The sequence below is a fragment of the Zootoca vivipara genome, chromosome 7 (genome assembly GCF_963506605.1).
Source record: "Zootoca vivipara chromosome 7, rZooViv1.1, whole genome shotgun sequence".
Lineage (NCBI taxonomy): Eukaryota > Metazoa > Chordata > Lepidosauria > Squamata > Lacertidae > Zootoca > Zootoca vivipara.
The window spans coordinates 4,509,300-4,530,164 of record NC_083282.1 but is presented as its reverse complement, the minus strand read 5'-3'; positions in this window follow the sequence as shown (position 1 = coordinate 4,530,164).

Here is a 20,865-nt window from a genome sequence, read left to right as displayed (position 1 = left end):
TAAAGTGTCTCCCATCCATGCTGACCATTGGGCCATGCCTTCCCCTCCCTGCTGGGTCCCCCCTCACATGGTTTTCTCCTCTCCCATCAACCCATCTGTACCTGTTTGTCCAAATGGAGCGGCTGGTGTTGGGAGAGGGAGGAGACACAAGAGCAAGGTTTCCGAAAAGAAGCCTGAGCCCCAAGCAACAGCAGGCAATGAAGCTCTTTGAATATTGGATTAAGGCTGTCTCCAGCCTTATTGATATTCCCATAAGAAAGCAGCCAGCCAGCCAGTCCACTCACTTTAGTGCCCTATGAATATTTCATCACTTGAATTAAGCTCTGCGAGAAAAATAATTTCACCACTCAAAGAGCCTTTTTGGCTCATGGAGTTCATTCCAATCAAGCTCCCGGCACTCACTTCAGCAATGAGGTCACCATGGCTGGCCGCTGGAGCCACCCAACACTTAGTGCTCCACATATCTGTCTAACCAGGGTGGTCTTTAGGCACAAGAAAGGCAGAGATTTTCAGGAGACAGATAGCTGATATAGCTTCTAAATGCATTAGCTGCCGACTGAATAACACAGGGAAAGGATTCCAGGAAGAGCCTCGAGGGTCAGGGTAGCCAGGGCATTCGCACCAGGCCTCACGCCACTAAACTGCCTGCCACACATGGCGGAACAACTGATGGCCAACAGAAGCACCTGACCCTGCCTATTCCTGCCCCCGTTTAATTTGCTTGGTTGCAAATCAACAGCAGTTCCCTCCTCACCAAGGCCTTTATCTACAGGTTGCTGAGTGGGTGCCAGAGCAACGCTGTTGGCTGGTGTATGATATATCCTGTAATGTAAGGCTAAGACTGTGAGGAATGATCTGGGAGGCTCCTGGTCCAAATGTTGCCTCAGGGCCTCTTAAGACATTACAAAGGCTTCTGCCATTAGTCTTTAAGGTACTTTCTTTTTCAGCTTTTGCTGTGCAGACTAAGATGGCCACCTCCCCAAATTTCTAGGTGTACAGTATATTTGAAACGTTTAACTGTATATCTAAAATGTTTAAGTATACATCTTAAAACCATCAAAAGTGAAATTGTCAGACCCAAATTTGCTACCAAGCACAACTGACAGGTGCACTCAGCTTTAAACTGCCCTCAGCCTTGAACTCACGAGTCAGCTTGAGCTACCTTGTTGTTGTTTAGTCGTTTAGTCGTGTCTGACTCTTCATGACCCCATGGACCAGAGCACACCAGGCATGCCTGTCTTCCACTGCCTCCCGCAGTTTGGTCAGACTCATGTTCGTAGCTTCGAGAACACTGTCCAGCCATCTCATCCTCTGTCGTTCCCTTCTCCTTACACAGTTGTTGTAATGATCTCAAGGCAGTGGTTTTCAATCAGTGTGCTGTAACACCCTGGGGTGACTTGAATGATGGTCAGGGGTGCCATGAACAACACTAGGCCCCATCCCTCATTCCTTCCCTGCCTCCTCTGATGGGGGAAAAGAAACACAACTTCTAAAACAAAGCCAGAAACTCCCTACTCAAGCAGACAAACGAGATGTGTTTCTCTACTTTTTCATGAATATCTGTGCTATGTGGTGTTGGTCATCTTTGAAAGAGTGCTGCCCAAGCATGCACTGAACACGGTCCTAAAGTGGGTCGGGGACAGAGCAGGGGAATCCCCACTTATGCACGTTCAAGTGATACACGCCATGTCCTGGAATGGAACTCCTGCATAAGTGGGGATCCCCCTGTACAGTATTCCACAGGGAATCCACAGAAAGAATGTGGTTGGTCAAGGCAGCCATGGACTCAAAATGGTTGAGAACCTCAGTCTCAAGGTAATGTACGTAGAGCACACAGAATATTCAAAAGTCTGCAAACTTGATGATGGCTGACAGGCAATAGATTACTATTCAGAATGGATTACTATTCTGAATCTGGCAAACAAGTTAAAATCCAATGCTATAAACCCAGATGAAAGCTCACCTGTGTTCATCCTTCAAAGCAACTCCAAATTTTTGGACAATGCATGTTACCAAAGCGCATCTTGGGGACTTGGAATGCACAATATGACATTTGTTTTCTACAATGTGCACCACAACATCATGCATCATGACACACCCCTCCCCAATTATGTTGTGCTTTAAGCAATGACCTTAGAAGTAGGAGGGTTCCATCCCAAGCGTCCCATGACAGGCGTTCTGGTTCTAGTGAAGAAGGCAAAGACAAGGCCAAGAAGGGAAGTTTTCAGGCTCCAGCAAGGACTTGGCAGTGCGCAGCAGAGAACTCTCATGATGATGAGGTTCAGGATGCTTCCTCAGGAGCAGGGAAGCTCTCTGTACCTTACTCAGTGACCTCCTGCCTAACCTATAGTAGCCTGCCGCCATTCTCTGCCTCAGAGTGTGAGAAGTCTTGCAGGACTTCTATCCACAGAGCCTTGGAGATATTGAAGACTGAAAAATAAGGGATGCAGAGCTTACTCACACTTCAAGTCTTGTCAGGTTTGTAAAGATTCAGTTGGGTCCCGCTTCTTGCTGAGACAACATCTTCATGTAACTGCCTTACAAGGAGAGGGCTTTAGCCTTGGGGCTGTCCAAGGTCCTGTTCTTGTTCGCTTTCTGCTGTTGAATCCAGTAGAAGCAGCAACAATGCCTGCATGGCAGCTTGGCAGAGGACTCAGTATGTTGCCACTGACAAGAAGGCGCCTGTCTGACAGCCAGTTGCTGTCTCAATTCCAGCCGGAAGAGCCTGATTCCAGCAAGAGTTGGATAGCCAACTCTTTCACTTCCCTTTGAGCCCAGCTGTGTTGCAGAAGACTGGTGGGTTTTGTGTGGCAGTCCAAATACATTCAAGCAGCTGCATGCCTGCCTATCTCCCACAGCATATGCCAGTCAGAACTTTGCAAAAGTAAGTTCCACAGTTTAGTCTCCATTATTCATTCATCTCCTGTCACTATACTCAAAGAGCAATTTGAAACTAAATGCTTTATTTGTGTTATTTTATTCCCCGAGGGTGAAGCCATGGGGCAAGGGGAATAACCACACGTGGTAATCATGTACTGCGTAAATCTCAAATCTGAAATCATTAATAAAGATTAATACATTATGGCTCACCATGTGTTAATTCATGCTGCTTGCAATTAACGTGCATATGCATTTTGTGCCCATCTGTCTAGGAGCATGAGTGACGTTCAGAAGAAAGGAGCCAGTGGCTGTGTTAAAGGCTGCCCTGTGTAAAGGTCTTACCAGAAGAACATTATACAAGCAAGTTTTTAAAATTAGCTGAAATCTGATTGAGCTCTGCTGTTTTGCTTTGTTTTGTTTTGTTTTGGCCACATGAACAGCCAAGCATGACGTGTCAGGCAGAGGAGGCCTCAGAGGGGATCACTGATGTGCCACCGTGAAGGTGATGCACCTGTAGTATGGGATGGAGTCAATGAGCTGGACTAGCACTAGATACAAGCCATCATAAACACTGCCTGAACCAGCTTGACTTGAGCTGACATATACTGAAATGTTGGCAAACATCCTCTGTAAAGAACGGCTCTCTGAAGAAACTGCTCATCCTCCTCTTCCGCCTTGTATTTCTCCTCCATGTCTGCTGCTGCAGCGCTTGGCTAGATTCTCCTGAGTGAATTTCTAATGGTGTCTACTCAACCCAACCAACCCCAACTCTTGTTCCAAGAATGAAGAAGAGCCATAGCATGCGCAACCAGTTGGAAGAACTGTTGGCAGAAAATGCGTTGCTGCTTGAGGAAAGATCTGCAACTATGGATTCACCCTCACATGCAAACGGGATCTAATTCCCACGATCCCTATCTGAAAGCACATACAGTGTGGTCTAGTGCACCCAGGAAGATGGTGGAGCTACTGTGAAACCTGGTGGGATACCACTTAGCTGGGGTTCCTTTTCAGGCTGCCCATTTGTGTTTCTGCCTGGAACTGAACCCTGATGTTCATCCACAGGTTGCCAGCCAAGTGCCTGTGCCCACCAGTACCTCCTATGGCAGCTGCAAAATATAACAAAGAATATTTCATTTTTGTGATTAGTTACCTCGAACTTTTATAAGGAAAGGTGGGGTATAGTCACCTATCCACAATGCATGAGGGGCCATTTGCTCTTCTTGCTGAGTTCCTGCTTGAACTGGCTTAGCCTCTCCTATAAAAAATATACCTCCACATTTCGTTGGATGCTAGAATTAGACACCCGCACCAACCTTCCATTTTGAGCAAAGCAGAGGTGCAAATAGCTTCTTTCTGTGAGTGGCCAATGTAGCAATGCTGCCCCCGCCCCCCATTGATGGTGGCAGAGGAAGGGGGGCTCTTTTTCTGCTCTTTTAGGTGTGGCAGCCATTTTGTGTCATGTCTCCCAAGTAGCCATTTTGTGTTATTGGTTGGTTGCTATTTAAATTGTTCACTATTTTATTTTATTTTTTATTGTGTTTTTATCATGTTGTAACCCATCCTGGGAACTATGTTGAATAGTGGGTAATAAATATGCTAAATAAATAACTAAAACAGAATCACTACAAGAAATTATTTAGAGAACAGTTCTTAGGAGAGAAAGATAGACATCTCTTCATCAATTCAAATAAGAATGAGAAATATCATATATACCATAAATATACTAGATGCCTCAAACTGTTTACATGAGATGCCTTACAATACAACCACCAAATCTATATATATATATAAAAATGTAAACTGAGGATGTGTGTTTGTCTCCAATGTTCAACGAAACCGCTTGACCGATTGTGTTCAAATTTTGACACAAAGTCAAATGTGACTATGAGACCAAGCCCATACTGTTTTCAAAGACAGATGTCACACCTGTGCAATGTAAAAACCCCCAAACCCCGTGTCCAAAACCTCCCCACTCAGACGAAAGTGCATGCTGGGAAAGAGAACAGAGAAGCAGCGTCTCCATTGGCTGCAGACAATTGGTGACATCACAAAATTCCACAGCAACCAACTGAAAACAGGCCTTTTGCAGCAACAAGGCCCAGCATTGCCCAGCCAACTGACTAGGCCGCAGCATTGCCTAGCCAGGAGAACTGATTAGGCCGCAGGCCACAACCAACTGAATATGGGCCTTTTTTACAGGGCCGTGCCTTAGGGTAGGACAAATGTGTCGGGGCGGGGTGGGGGGATTTCACAGAACACGTGTGGGTAGGGGAGTCAGGGTTGGGACAGGGCAAAATGTTACAGAACACACGTATTGAGTGTATTGATTGTGTGCAAAATGAAGGCGGACTCTGAAGGGAGACTCTGAAGTCCATTTAACACAAAAAGCCACAGCAATGCATGGCATGGCCAGCTAGTTATATATAAAACATTTCCATGCTCCAAAATATGCATAATATATCAAACATAAGCCCACTTCATCAATAATTCTTCACCTGATAATAATATTTCACACAAAGTTAAATGTAGAATATCTGTCATTGTCTAGATTACATCTTCTCTTGCTAAAACTGATGAATGGCAGTCAGTTCCCATAAAACATTCCTATCAATTTCATTTCCCAACTTAATGGGATATTCAGTCATTTTTGCCATCTCTGCCATATACCACACCTTAGAACAGGCAGCACTGACCTTTCCAGACCCAGCTTTTAACCCAAACTTGTTTGGAGACCCACTTCTTAGTCTTTCACCATAACCTTCCTGGGTGTTGGTGTTCCTGTTGCCCCCCTCCTGGGATAAGGCTGCCCTGACCCACCAGCTGAAGACCAGTGCCTTAGACTGGCATGTTCTCAGGAGGGTGTCTTATTATTTCTGTTTGGTAGGAAGTACGTACTTTGCTGCTGTCAGTAATTCCTAAGGTGATTCACTATGTGACTCATTTAGCTCACATTTTACATAATTCATAAACCTCTTTGAGGGTTGTTTTAGTTGTTTTCTGGTACAATCAAGTGGTATATAAATTCTGTGAAATAAATAGTTTAACAGTGTGACTGGAGCCAAGAGTCCACTAGTGCAGCCATTAAACTAGTTGTACACTCTCCACAATTTTGTTCTCCAGCAACTGGTATTCTAGGACACACTGCATCCACTATTAGAGGTGTTACAGAACCGTTGTCACTAGTAGCAGCCATTGATTAGCATTATCGTCCCTTAATTTGCCCACCCACCCCCATTAAAGCCATCCACCTTAGGGACCAATGCTACAACTTATGGTAGCAAATTCCATAGTAACTTTGCTCTGCGTGAAGAAGGTTGTGGGAGTTGCAGCTGCTTTCTGTGTCACTTCTGTCCCAGCCTGACCAGATAAAGGTATGAGCAGGCCGGAAGCGGTGAGACAGGATGGCAGTAATTTAGATGCACGGGCGCACAGGTACATGACGACCGCAAACAAATTCCCCTTTTTAAAATTGATGTTACGTGCCCACCTCCCAGGCATCTTAGAGGTGGCTCATTAAATTATCTATATTTTGACAGGAGGCCAGCTATTTAAGAACTCTTAGCGGCTCCCACCTGGACCTGATGATTTGTTCATTTGTTAAATTTGCCAATAAGTCCTAGAACTTCAGCTTTAATTCAAAAAGTAAAAAAAAAAAACTTTGCAAAGGTTTTGTAAAGGTTGTTCCACAGGGCAGATCTACACCAAACATTTAAAACGAATCCAATGCTCATTTAAAGCACATGACTTCCTCCAAAGAATCCTGGGAACTGTAGTTTTTGAAGGGTGCTGGAAATTGTAGGGCTGTGAGTGAAAACAGATGGTTCCTGGGATTCTTTGGGGGAACTCACATGCTTTAAATGTACCTTGAATGTATGGGGTTTTCTCATGGCTACAGTGCGCATGGATTTCACATGCCACAGCAGGACTTTACACTTAGCAAGTCTCCCATTTTGTCTCAACCACCACTGAAAAGATTGCCTGAACTGATTGGACAGGGCTGGGGCGCAGGTGGAGAACACATCTTTCCCAGATTTTTGCTCCCACCTGTCCCTAGTTCTTCTCACTAAAATAACTACCTGCCTCAACCAAACATTCTACTTCCAAGGCTATCAACAAAAAATAATTAAAAAAATCCTTCCAGTAGCACCTTAGAGACCAACTAAGTTTGTCATTGGTATGAGCTTTTGTGTGCATGCACACTTCTTCAGATACATGCACATGAAAGCTCATACCTATGACAAACTTAGTTGGTCTCTAAGGTGCTACTGGAAGGAGTTTTTTTATTTTGTTTCGACTATGGCAGACCAACACGGCTACCTACCTGTAACTAAAACAAAAAATACAGTCATACCTCGTTTTAAGTACGCTTTGGTTTGAGTACTTTCAGTTTAAGTACTCCGCAGACCCATCTGGAACAGATTAATCCACTTTCCATTACTTTCAATGGGAAAGTTTGCTTCAGGTTAAGTACGCTTCAGGTTAAGTACAGATGTCCGGAACCAATTGTGTACTTAAACCGAGGTACCACTGTATATGATACAACCCATTGATTTCTGTTCCCCACACCTCCTAGGCTCATTATGCTCACACTCATAAAAAGCAGCAGTCCAGACAGCAGGTGGAGGAGCAGAACATGAGTATGTATTAACAAGGAATTTGAAACAGAGGTCCTTAATTACCTGATCATGGCAGCATCTCAGGGATCAACTGGTACATTTGTGGCTGGGTCATTTATTTCCTTGGCAACACCGGAGCATTGCAGTATGGGAATATGTGTTTCCAAAGAAGAGGTAGGGAATTTGACTTGTGTTTTGAACCATTACATAAGAAAGATGTTAGCCCATAATAGCCAAGATATACTAATATCTTATACTAACAGCCATTTTTGAACAGAGATGTTATGAAGCAAGGTGTTGGGGGCAGGTCATCTTCAGAGAATGAAAGCAGGGGATATTTCCTTGTAGCATGCCTGTGCTGGCAGGAAGTGACGTGGCTCCCAGGTCCATCCTGGTCCTTCAGCACAAAGCAAACCTGTCCAGTCAGGCCCAGACGGTTCTGTAATAGGACAGCTGGGCTCAGTTGTAGTGCTCAGTCCCAGAAGTGGTTTTCAGTGCCGGCGTTTAGCTGTGGAACATATGAAACAGAATATTGTGCTTTTGCATCAGTATTATGTGCTAATGAAAGACAAGCTGTTTGATAGTATCTCTTCCAGATACTGCTAACTCCTGCTGTTCTCTGGAATACAGAATGAAATTATCCACTGTGTACAAGATGTTCCTCCAGCCAAACAACCAGAACATGTCTTCTATCCGAGGCTTATGCAGCCAGGTTGTTTTCACAACACGAGTACCGGCTTCAGCGTTCAGTTTCCAATTTGCTCACTGAAAACTCTGTGAGGCCCCATAATCGTTTCAGGTGCCAATACAAGGCCCTGGAAACCCAAAGGTAGGGAAGACAGCATCTCCCTGATGACTATTGCTGCTCAAATCCCTCCCAAAGATGTCGCTCCTCTGTTGGGTTGCTACCTAACTGTGTGTTTGTTGATGTCCATATCCTATTTAATAGTTCTATCCTTTAGTGCTGTGTGTGTTTAAAATTGAAGTCACAGAATCCAGATCACAAGAGAGTTATTGGGTCCTGCCAGTGTCATGAGAGCAGGTACTGCCAGTGCCAGATAGGACTCAAGGAAAGCCATTGTCAAAGTGCTTGGCCACTCAGTTGTGGCCTCCCACTTGAAAAAAAGAGAAGAAAAACAATCTCTCCTCCTGCCAAAAGACTCTCAAACCCAAACCTTACACTTAAGGTGCCTCTAGACTGTCAGCATTTTAAAGGAGAGATTCAAACACATCCTAGAGATTTATTTTTGCATAATTAGACAACAAACTGCACTGAAAAGTGTGAAGTCAACAAATGACTCATGGGAAAGCATATATCCACCCCGCAATCAAATCAGGGTGAACATTCATTCTCATATAACTCTTAACCCTTTTAACTCCCCATATGAACCAACCTGGACCATGCAATCATCATCTGAGGTCATTCTTTATGTATCCCCTCCATGAGAAGTCCGGAGGGTGGCAGCATGAGAGCGGGCCTTTTCTGTGGTGGCTCCCAGCTTGTGGAATGCTCTCCCCAGGGAGACTCGCCTGGTGCCTTCATTACATATCTTTAGGCATCAGACAGAAATGCCAGGCGTTCGGCTGATTAACATTCTATGGCTTTCTAAATGTGTTTAGGGAGGTATTGGTTTGTTTTTGTTTTTGTATTATGTATTTTGTTTTTGTTTATGTATTATGTATTTTGTATTCTCATTTTGTATTTTTCTGCTGTGGACTGCCCTGGGGTCTTTGGATGAAGGATGGTATGCAAATTAAATACATAAACAAACAGGTTTAAAAGAGAACAAAATTATCTGCTGGCCTTAAAGAACAGAGCAGAAAAAGGAAGAACAAAACCCAACAAAATATTGGTAGTGGCATCATCCTGAAGGAAGGAGTGAGGATGCCTGATGTCGCCCACCAAGCCTGGCACCAACAACTGACATCCATGGGCAGCTGATGGGGTTCCAGCTACCTGCCAAGGCCCATGGCCCCCAGCCTGAACCACTGGGTCTGGTAGCCACTTGTTTTAATTTCCTGCTACGATTCCTGCTGAGGCATTACTCCAGGGCATCATGGGAAGTTTAGCTGATGGTCCCCAGAAGACATTTTAACTCCCCACAGTGCTCCAGAATGACACTACATGATGGTCCATGGAGGAGAATTAAAATGGCAACTGGCTTCCATTCACCTGGTGTGGATGGAGGTGCTTCTGCTCCTACTGTCACCATTGGCTGTGGCTGCTGGGGGCACGATGATGGGGGCACATTTAATCATGCTGTTTTCCCTTTTCAGTTTGTGATTCTCACATTGTAAGCCCCTTTGAGGACAGAGAGGTAGATAAGGAAACCAACCAGCTGCACTGCAGTATTTGAAACAGAATATGCATGCAATTGACAACCATGCTAGCTTTGCTTTGTTAGCACCTGTCTGTCCTTAGAGACCATGAAGTGCTCCTCTGGGGGTGAAGTCAAACTGCTGTGTTAGCAGTACTGAAGTGACCTCCCCGGGGCGCAAGCCTGGGAAGTGCATATGGAGATAACCAAAAGCAGATCAGAAAACAAATGGCAGGTGGCTCTGTGGGTTAAACCACTGAGCCTAGGGCTTGCTGATAAGAAGGTCGGCGGTTCAAATCCCTGTGACGGGGTGAGCTCCCGTTGCTTGGTCCCAGCTCCTGCCAACCTAGCAGTTTGAAAGCATGTCAAAGTGCAAGTAGATAAATAGGAACCGCTACAGCGGGAAGGTAAACGGCATTTCCATGTGCTGCTCTGGTTCGCGAGAAGCGGCTTTGTCATGCTGGCCATATGACCTGGAAGCTGTACGCCGGCTCCCTCGGCCAATAACATGAGATGAGCGCGCAACCCCAGGGTCGGTCACGACTGGACCTAATGGTCAGGGGTCCCTTTACCTTACCTTACCTTTAAAGGAAATCAAGAAAGGGACCAAATGTCACCCTGAGGAAGAGAAGCCCATTAGATGTGTTGGGAGGAGGGCAGAATAGGGGAAAAAATGATGCTGGGGATCACATAGGAGAATAGCAGCACCTCCGAGTTGCTCTGTAAGATACACTGTTTTCTCTTTGGGCACCTCCTTCCATAGCTGCCAAGTATCCCGTATCCGCCGGGAAAACCCCTTTTTTTCTTACCGTTTCCGGCGGTCTCCCGTTTGGCGGAAAATCCCGGCATTGTCCCTTTAATTTGCTTCTTCCCGGCGGCCATTTTTCTGGTGCCGCTTTGCCCTTCTATGGGCACCAGAAAATGGCGGCGCCGGCGTCGGAAGTCGCTTCCGCGCATGACCGGAAGTTGCGTGACGCGACTTCCGGTTGCGGTTTGCCCTTCTATGGGCATCAGAAAATGGCGGCGCCGGCGTCGGAAGTCGCTTTTACGTGTTTCCGGTCATGCGCGGAAGCGACTTCCGGAGCTGGCGCCGCCATTTTCTGGTGCCCATAGAAGGGCGCAGCGCCACCGGAAGTTGTGTCACGCAACTTCCGGTTATGCGCGCGCTGCCGATCCCGGATCTTTATGATCCGGACTTGGCAGCTATGCCTCCTTCTTCTATGGAATGTTGAGCCCAACAGTGATGCTGTTGTTGGTTAGTGTCCACCCCATCCACCCCACGGTCAAAAAGGATGGGATATAGTCCAGGATGGCAGTTATGGATAGGGCAGTGATGAGCAACCTTTTGAGCTTGGTGTGTCAAAATTCACCAAAAAACGGAGCATAACTCGGGTGGTGTGTCACTTCGAGTAAAAAAGCATAATTTCGCGATATTTATAGTTTAAATAACAAAAATGTATAATTGTAATATATAACTGTATTTAATAAACCAAAAACTAATTATTTAACCAAACCAAACAAAAAACCCCTTATTTATCACTAAGTGCCTAGAGTTGTTGAGCTTTTGGGGGGGAGCTGCTGACCAAAGTTTTGGAGGTTTTTTGGGGGGTGCAAAAGTTGCTTTGCTTTTTTTGGGGGGGTGCCCCAAAGCTGCTGTGCTTTTGGGGGGGGGGAGAGAAGAGAAATAAATGACGAATAATACCTTCGCTGGAACTAACACGCAGCACCGACATAGTCTGCCAAAGCACCAGAAAAAAACAGCGCAGAAAGGGTTTAAAAACCAATCTCTGGCTACCAGCAGCAACAACAAAAAAGGATCGGAGACAAGCTGTAGCGTGAGGAGGAGTGGGAGAACAAATGGGGGGGGACAACAGCGCGAATGGGCAGATGGGGTGCGTGCCAGCAGTGAGGGCTCTGCGTGTCACGTCTGACATGCATGTCATAGGTTCGCCATCACTGGGATAGGGTATGAAGCCTCATCCATTCTTCCTTGTCACTGTCTCCATGATATCCAACTCTTTGGTACATTAACAGATGACATTAAATTCTGCAGATAACACCATGTGGTTGTAATGGCCGTCAACACCTGACCAATTGTTACATTGCAGAATTGGCATAGTTTTCGTCCATCAACTCCCTCTTGCAGCCATGATAATTTAGGAAACTAAGAAGCTACCTTTTATCATTGTTCCATCTAGAGCTGTATGGTGAAGTCCTTGACTGGCGAAGGATCTCCAGAGTTTCAGAAAGTGTTCCCTCCCAGCCCTACCTGGAGATGCCAGGGACTGGTCCTGGAACCTTCTGCAGGCCTGGGTAGAGGAATTTTTTGCCTGGCACCTAAAGACAGGTAATGATGGCGCCAGGCGAGACTTTCTGGGGAGAGTGTTCCACAATCAGGGAGCCACCACAGAAAAAGCCTGTTCTCTTGTTGCGACCCTCTGAACCTTTCTGGCTTAGGGGGACATAGAGAAGGGCCACAGGTGACAAGCACAGGGTCTGGGTTGGTTTGTATTGAAAGAGGTGGTCCTTAAGGTATTGAGGTCCCTTATAGGTCAACACCAGCACTTTGAATTGGGCCCAGAAACAGACTAAAAGTATGTAGAGCAGGCATCCCCAAACTTCGGCCCTCCAGATGTTTTGGACTACAATTCCCATCTTCCCCGACCACTGGTCCTGTTAGCTAGGGATCATGGGAGTTGTACGCCAAAACATCTGGAGGGCCGCAGTTTGGGGATGCCTGATGTAGAGGATGTTTGTGCCTGCAGGCCTCCACCTGTGAGCTCCTCTTAACCCTTTTGTGCACTGAGCGTGGCTCAGTCGGGTGTACAACTGTGGCCCCACCCACAGAGGGAATTAAAGCGGTCTGCCTCATAGCGGGAGGAAGCAAGATTGGAAAGTATTAAGTTTTTGGCCCTCAGATACAATGTGCAATGAATGAATATGCATGCAAGATGTCACCAATTGTTCTGCAGGCTGGAAAACCCTAAAACTATGGTAATCAGTTAATTGAGATGAGTGTGTTAGGAGGATGAGAGAGAGAGAGAGAGAGAGAGAGAGAGAGAGAGAGAGAGAGAGAGAGAGAGAGAGAGAGAGAGAGAGAGAGAGAGAGACTTTCCATGGAAGGAAAATATTTAGTTAGTTAAGCAAAGTTAGTAGAGCTCTGCCTTTGCCCCCAGATGCCCCCTGTACAAGTAAGAAAAAATCTGCTTCCAACATGGAGCAGAACCAATATACATGCACAAGGTTTCATAACACCAGGCAGAGTAGTCACTTTCCATTCAGCCAGCGCATTAACCACAACCACTCTTTCCTTCTCTCCCTCTCAGCCAATCCTCACTTGCCAATTGTGCCATATTTCTTCAGACCTGTGTGTGTGTGTGTGAATCTTTTCCCTGATGTCAGAAGAAACATTACCAACTAGGCTGGAGGATCTCCAGGCACTTGATGCACTAACTAATAAGGAACTTGCTACGAAGTCTTCCAGTGTTACTTCATACATGCCATGGAAACTTTTCCATGGAGGAGCCAAAAGGAAACAAGATAACACCTCAGACTAAGTGCCTCAGAACGACGGGGAGGAGGAATTGGTTCTGCTGACCAAATCTGAAATTTCATTTTCCGCACCAGGCAAAACTTGGGCGCATGTCTGCACATGTTTAAAAAGAGTGCAGGTTGTTTTTACAGGAACAGCAGACCCAAGTAATCCTCATCATGGTGAACACTCCCCAACCCCCGCTTTAGTTTCCAAGCAGGCTGCCCTGGGCCTGCCCCTGCTGCCTTGGGACCACCAAAATCATCTGCACCTACTTGCTGTTGGCTCAGACAGCATGAGTAGATTTGTTCCATGCTCTTTGTGTGTAGACTGACAGGGAGGAGTGAATGGGGAATCTCTTGTCAAGCCTTACAAAGGCCCCCTCTCCTTCCCAGATCCTCACAAAGGCTGCTTCCTTTGGAAACCCTGAGGAGGAGATGACTAAAAAACTGACACTGACACACCTGTTTCTTGGGTCTAGGTTTTATCACAGCCTTTCTCAGCCTTGGGTCCCCAGATGTTGTCGGACAACACCCATCACCCATAGCAAGCAGGACCACCAGGGGACCCAAAGTTGAGTCCAGTCCCCTAAAGGGACCCTTGACCGTTGAGTCCAGTCATGGACAACTTTGGGGTTGTGCCGCTCATCTCACTTTACTGGCCAAGGGAGCTGGCATTTGTCCGCAGACAGCTTCCGGGTCATGTGGCCAGCATGACAAAGCCGCTTCTGGTGAACCAGAGCAGCACACGGAAACGGCGTTTACCTTCCTGCCAGAGCAGTACCTATTTATCTACTTGCACTTTGACATGCTTTCGAACTGCTAGGTTGGCAGGAGCTGGGACCAAGCAACAGGAGCAGGCCCGGCTCTAGGTGCACTCCCGGTGGTGCGGGGCACCAGGGGGGGCGCTGTGCGACGAAGCCGTGATGAAGCCGTGCTGTGCGCTGCGAGGGCAGGGGCACCAGAGCGATCTCCGCGCCTCAACGCCAGGGCGCCTGACTTGCTCGAGATGGCCCTGAACAGGAGCTCACCCCATCACAGGGATTCGAACCGCCAACCTTCTGATCAGCAAGCCCTAGGCTTAAATAAGGCCACTTACTGGCATATATTCTGAAATTGTCATTTTGTTCCTGTTTTCTGGGATTGAGTGCTGGGAAATTGCATCCAGATATTTGGAACGCTGATATGTTTTTTGTTTATTGCTGGTTTTAATTTTCTGAAAATTTTAATTGTTTTTACTAATGATTATTTTTTGTAAATCTCTTTGAGGTTTCTTCTTTTACAATCGAGTAGTATATAAATTTTATGAAATAAAAATAAAAGGACAACAGATGGTTAAAGACCCAAAGTTAGGTCTGCTCTCCATATTTGAGGGAGACAATTAACACTTTTTTGTTCACACCTTTGATTATATTCTTCCTGGTCACAGCCCAATTAACTATAACCCAGGGCTGGGAAGATACCTTGACTTTTACTTGTGTAGTATGAAAATATGCTGTAGATTATTTCTGTGAAGTAGCTGATTCACGAACTTACAAGTCACCACAATATTTTGCAGCCATGTGGGGGCCTTTCTTTGCCTTACATGAACACTCAGACAATGGATCACCTTGTTCCAGCCAAGTATGATTTTATTTGGAAGAATTATTGAACTTGTTTGGCCCATCATCTCTTCTGTTAAAAAAAAAGACAGACAGACAGACACCAAGCAGTCTGGCAACCTTACAGCTAGAAATGAGGTGATGATAGCAACAGGGAGAATAGAAAAGAGAACTGTCAGAATACTGGGCAGGAGAGAAAGTCCATTTTTTTGGTGGTGGCCCCCAATTATGAAACACCCTCCCAACTGGTATGGATATGGCCCCACCAGTGCAAACTTTAAAATGGGCCCATAGTGCTGCTTTTAATTTGCTTTAGCTAATTTGCAATGGTGTATTGCTGTTTTTTTAGACTGTTGCTTTACATGATTATATTTTATTCTGTGTAAGCTCTCTTGTGAGGGCTCTGCCCTGAAAAGCAGTCTGGCAATATTTAAAATAAATAAAATTAAATAATCAACAGTAGCTGAGGAAGCTCAAGGAGGCTAAAAACAAAACAGCAATGCTCAAATTTGGTGGATTTCAAACATTCTCTCTTTAGTGGGACATTTTGCACAGTCGCAGCTTGTCTGCAAAGGAAACTTTTGCACATCTGCACAGCTCAGAAGATTTGGGAGCATTTTCTAGGGCCTGGGCTGTGTCCACAGCAGGATATGACTGCATACACGGGTCCCTGTGTTTGCTTTTGTCCATGCATGGCTGCTTTCAGTTTTATACCTCCAAAATCTGTATTGATGTTTCCCATCTGCACTACTGGGTGGTGCTTGATGGGATGCTTGTATTGTTGCCCCCTCCCTTCAGTTAGAACCTCCTCACCTACATTCAGTGTGGAAATGTGCAGGCTGAACCCTTGGATGAGTGGGCATCACAAGCAGCTTCAAATCCACATGAAAAACAGGCAGTTGCGAGGGAGAGGTAGGGACAGGTAGGCAAGGGGTAGAAAGCTCAGTGCAAAGCTGACCAAACATAGGTAATATTTCTGAGTCTCTTCTATGGCAATGGTGACTGCAAAGAAGCAGCACTTCCCTAGCGATTGGCGTTTGAGCCGTGTCTCCCAGCAGAGCTCTCTGAGTGGTTCATGGCCTTCTTCAATCTGGCCTGCAAAGCTCTGGGAAGAACGTTCAGAGGTTAAGGTGACCTTTGGCAAAGCCCTTCAAGGAAAAAATAACATTCATTCATCAAAATCTGGGCACCACCAGTTCTGCAGTTCAGTCTATGGTTGTGGCAAATATGTCAGAAAAGAACCCTGGGAAACCAGGGTTCAAGTCAGTGATAAAACTGACTGGGTGGCATTGGACTATTCACTATCTCTTGGCCTAACTTATCTCACAGGGTTTGTGGGTAGATGAAATGGGGAGTGGAAGAAGCATGCATTCCATGCGGAGGGAGGGTGGGATTGTTGCATCTGTATGTTGAGACATAATGGAGTGCGCCTCCAGGGGTGAAGTCAAACCACTGCAGAATCACAGTGCCTGCTGTGGCTGCAAGGACCAGGGTCATCTAGTTCAGTGCTTCCCAACCCTGGGTCTCCAGCTGTTTTTAAACTACAACTCCCATCTTGGGAAACAGTGATCTAGTTTAACCCCCTGTAATGCAATGCAGTTATCCTGTTTTTTTGTCCTGGGATGATGATGATTGAGAAGAGCAGTTAATAACCTTCACAGTGTGAGATAAGGAACACAGTGGGCTTGCCAGGCAAACCAAGCCTACCACATTTCACAGCAAACTTGGCTCATCGTGCTATCAGGGGGCAATTGGGTATACCTTCCTAGACAATACATGTTTGCAGTTCTCCGGTGCATGCAATAAATAGCCTGTTAGATAGCTGATTAAGGAGAGGCCAAATGGATAACATCTCGGATCTTGCATTATTTGTTGGAATTCTTAAATGGCTTGTGGAGAACTCTCGACACTCGGGCAGAATCCTTTGCAATCTTGATGGCCTTTCTCCTGCCAAACAGCCCTGAGAGACAAGTCTTTACTAATTAATCCCTTATTACAGATGGAGAATTTGAGGCTGGGAGACGGATGGAGCTTTCACAAGTGATGATAAGAATGCCTTTAAGTCTGGAATGCATCACTTCTGAACATCGCTGATGTTTTGCAGAAAGCAGAGCAGATGCATAAAACCCCCCACTAAAGGTGTATCTTGGAACCATGCAGTGTAGAGCACTTGCACAGAATCGCTGTTATTTCTTTCCTGTTTGTGCATGTGTGGATTTTGTTAATGCAGCATGGAAAGTTCACATGGTACATTCCTACCAGGGCATGTTTTCCAGAGGCAAGAATCGCACAAATACTGATGTATGTCTCACATGTGGAAATGCCCTTACAAAAACAGGACACTTTAAAACCGGTTTTAGTGATGCTGATGAAAACAGCCAATGTTCCCCCAAGACCATCCCAGTTCGCCTGAGGTTTCAGTGGGGATTGAAAGAAACATAATATGCAGCAATGTATAGCATTGGGGTGGGGGTGGGTTCAAGGCATGTCACCTACGTTGCCTCAGTGATTCTTAAAGCCACCCTCCCCATACAGTCATACCTCGGTTTAAGTACGCTTTGGTTTGAGTACTTTCAGTTTAAGTACTCCGTGGACCTGTCTGGAATGGATTAATCCACTTTCCATTACTTTCAATGGGAAAGTTTGCTTCAGGTTCAGTACGCTTCAGGTTAAGTACAGACTTCCGGAACCAATTGTGTACTTAAACTGAGGTACCACTGTATTGTGAAGGGGAGACTTAGGCCATTTCTTGAGTTAATGTCCGAGATGAGATTTGAAATAGGGCAGAGGGGGGTGTCTTTCCAGTTCGCACTTTTAACTACTAAACCACACAATTTGTTCCTAAATGGATTTCCTCCGTGTCAGTCCACATTGAGGCGGCTTTGGATCTAGTCTCTCTGACTTCAAAGAGGGAGTGGGCATTTTCTCTGAAAGGAATGAAGTCCACAACCATCTTTTTGTAATATTCCTGTGCATGTTTCTCTGGATTGCCGTCTGTATGTTTTCACCAGAGGTTTCCTGGTGGTGGTGTTTAGATAGATCCTCCTCTCTTTCCTGATCCTCAGATTTCCAGCTCAATATTCTTTCTGTCCTTGTTTGCCCTGCCTTATAGTGCTGTGTTTTCTCCCCTCTCTCCTCCTGTTTATCCAGTCGTCTCTTCCAGTGCCTTTTCCTTTATAAGTTTACCTGCATCCAAGGAGATCCTGCTCCTGCTTTGAGTTCTGTACCTCCCTCTCCTGATCCTTTGAGCTTTTCCAACAAGTTGTGTCAGCCCCACTTCCCCCTTTACTCCGACCCCAACTTAATATAAATATCTTTTTTCTTCTTCCCCAGGCAGTGCCTGCTGTGCTTCCTTAAAAATCCGTTCCCTCCAAGTTTCTTTCTTTCTTTCTTTTTTCCTGATTTGAAAGCCTGTACCCTGGAAGGGGCCTCCCACTCCCAGCTTTTCGCTGGCAACCTTTGCTTTCGTCTGATCGGCACAGATAGTGTTTTGCAGTGAAGAAAGGAGTTAAAGAGGAGGGGGAGAAGTTCACGTTGAGATTTCAAAACAGCTCCTACCAGCCTTTGTGGACCCTCACTGGAGCAATGGTGGGAGGTGGGCTTTTCATAAACAAGTAAGCAACTTTCTAAAGTCTCTCCCCATTAAATGGGTTGTTTTTGGCACAGAGTGAGTCTTTCCCTCTGGCACTGCGGGTGGGTTTTTATACGGTTTAAAAAACACACACACCAAAAAACTGAAAATCCACTTGTGTGTCTCCTCCGAGGGCGGTGATCTGTGTGGGGTAAGTGTGGGAAGAGGAAGCTAGGGGGCAGGTAGGCTTCAAATAAAATTTGACACCCGCTCCCAATCTTCTTAATTCACGCCGATCGGACTTTTATATAGCTTACCTTTCCCGCACAGGTCACACAGAAGAGGTCGGGGGTCGCTGATGCATTGAGAAGAAAATGCAAAAGCAGAGAGGGGAGAGCCCCGTCTTTGTTCAAACCTTTGCGCTGGATCTCTCTGCGTGCAAAGGTTCTCGCGCAGCCACTTTCACCGAATAAAAGTGAGGGGGCTGCTGCAGGTTCTAGACACTGTGGGTCTCTCCTCTAACCCTCCCCTTCCCGGCTTGAAGGGTGCGATGGGGAGAAGCTGAGGGGTGAAGAGCTAGGAAGGTGGTGCGTTATAGCGTGGGGGGGGGAGACCCTATTTCGGGGGAGGTTGCAAGAAGAAGAAGCAAGCAAGCAAGCCACCCTCTTCCCAACTTCGGGGGTGCCAAGAATGGAGAATGGAGTGGGACGGAGGAGACGCGCAGGGTGGGCGATCGGCAGGCAGCCGCCGTCGGAGATCCCCTCTGCGTGGGTCGCTGCTCCGAGTAGCTTTCGCTTCCTTTTACTCAAAGCGGGAAGGCCCTTGCGAGAGCCGCTTTTCTTACTTCATGGAAAGCGCGGCGACGGGTGGGAGGGAGCGAGGTGATCTCGCTTGCTTTCCTTCCGACCCGCCACCCCACCCCTCACCCCGATTTCCTTCCTTCTGCACTCCCTGCTCGCCACCTGGCAGCCTGTCGCTTTGACGCGCGGCCGCCTGAAGAAGCGCCGGGTGTAACTCGGAAGCCCTGCTGCCGTTTCCCCCATTTAGACCCGAGGAGGTGGTGGTGGTGGCTGCGGATGGCGCGGGGGTCCCTCGAGGGGTCCCTCCGCCTGCGTGGCTCCAAGCCCGGCTCGTAGCGAGAGGCCCGGGCCGCTCGGCGCATCTCGGCAGAAGGCCCCGCTTGGCCCGCAGACGCCAACCGGCAAAGGTCGCGAGAGGAAGGAAGCGCCGGTGTGTTGCTGCCTGCGCGTCCCGTCCGGCACCGAGGTGGCGCACGGGCAGCGCTGGGAACGCGCGGCAAAGCGCCCCAACTGCTAAGCACGAGGTCTGTCTACCGACCGGGTCGCAACCCCGACCAGGGAAACCTCCGCGAGGAGGAGCAGACCTGGAATCAGCACAGAGCAGTTCGGCTCGTTTCTTGCGCGCAGGCCCCAGGCAGAGGTGGGGCACGCGGGGCCCTCCAGATGTAGCTGGATCTTCACCCCTGGCTATAATGGCTGGAAGTCCGGCGCCGTCCGGGGGACTACTGGTTTCCCACCCCTGCACAAAACACCCTTCGCCAACTGGGCGCCCTCCAGGAGTTTGGACTACAACTCCCATCAGTCCCGGAGGGCGTCCACTGGGCGAAGGCTGCTCAACATCATCTGCCTCTGTATCTTTTCAGTAGCCCATACTGTCCAGGCCAGGCATCCCCAAACTGCGGCCATCCAGATGTTTTGGCCTACAACTCCCATGATCCCTAGCTAACAGGACCGGTGGTTGGGGAAGAAGGGAATTGTAGTCCAAAATATCTGGAGGGCCGAAGTTTGGGGATGCCTGGTCCAGGCGCAGGCGCCCCTTTTGCCTGCCGCCCCCGTGGGCGCACTGGAAAGGGCCTTTCCAAATCATTCGTAGGGCTAGCCTCGCAGGAGATTAAAGCTACCACGCAGTGACCCCAAATTGAGGGTTCTTGATCCCCGCCTGTAGCCAGATTATAATATTAACGCATTCCCTCCAAAGCGCATTCACCCACCCCTCTTTTAGTCGACTGGAGTCCCGCCCAAATCCATTTCGGGAGCGATATCCGCACCCTCCTGGAGCCAATTACAAGGCTTCTTCCTTCAATGTTTTCCTTAACGCGCCGGGCGGGAACCTGGAAGTGGAGACTGTGAATTCGAACGAGAGTCCAAGCGCCCGAGCGTGTTTTACTCGGACGGGTTAGGGGTGCAGCACTGCGCACAAGTGTCAAGTGGGTGAACTGCACTGAACTCAAGTGGGTCTGGCTTAAGAGCAAACGTGTTGAAGGATCGTCTCCCGTGTCACGGGCATCCCGATTCTGATATTACTCAGAAGCCACGGATTTCCACGTA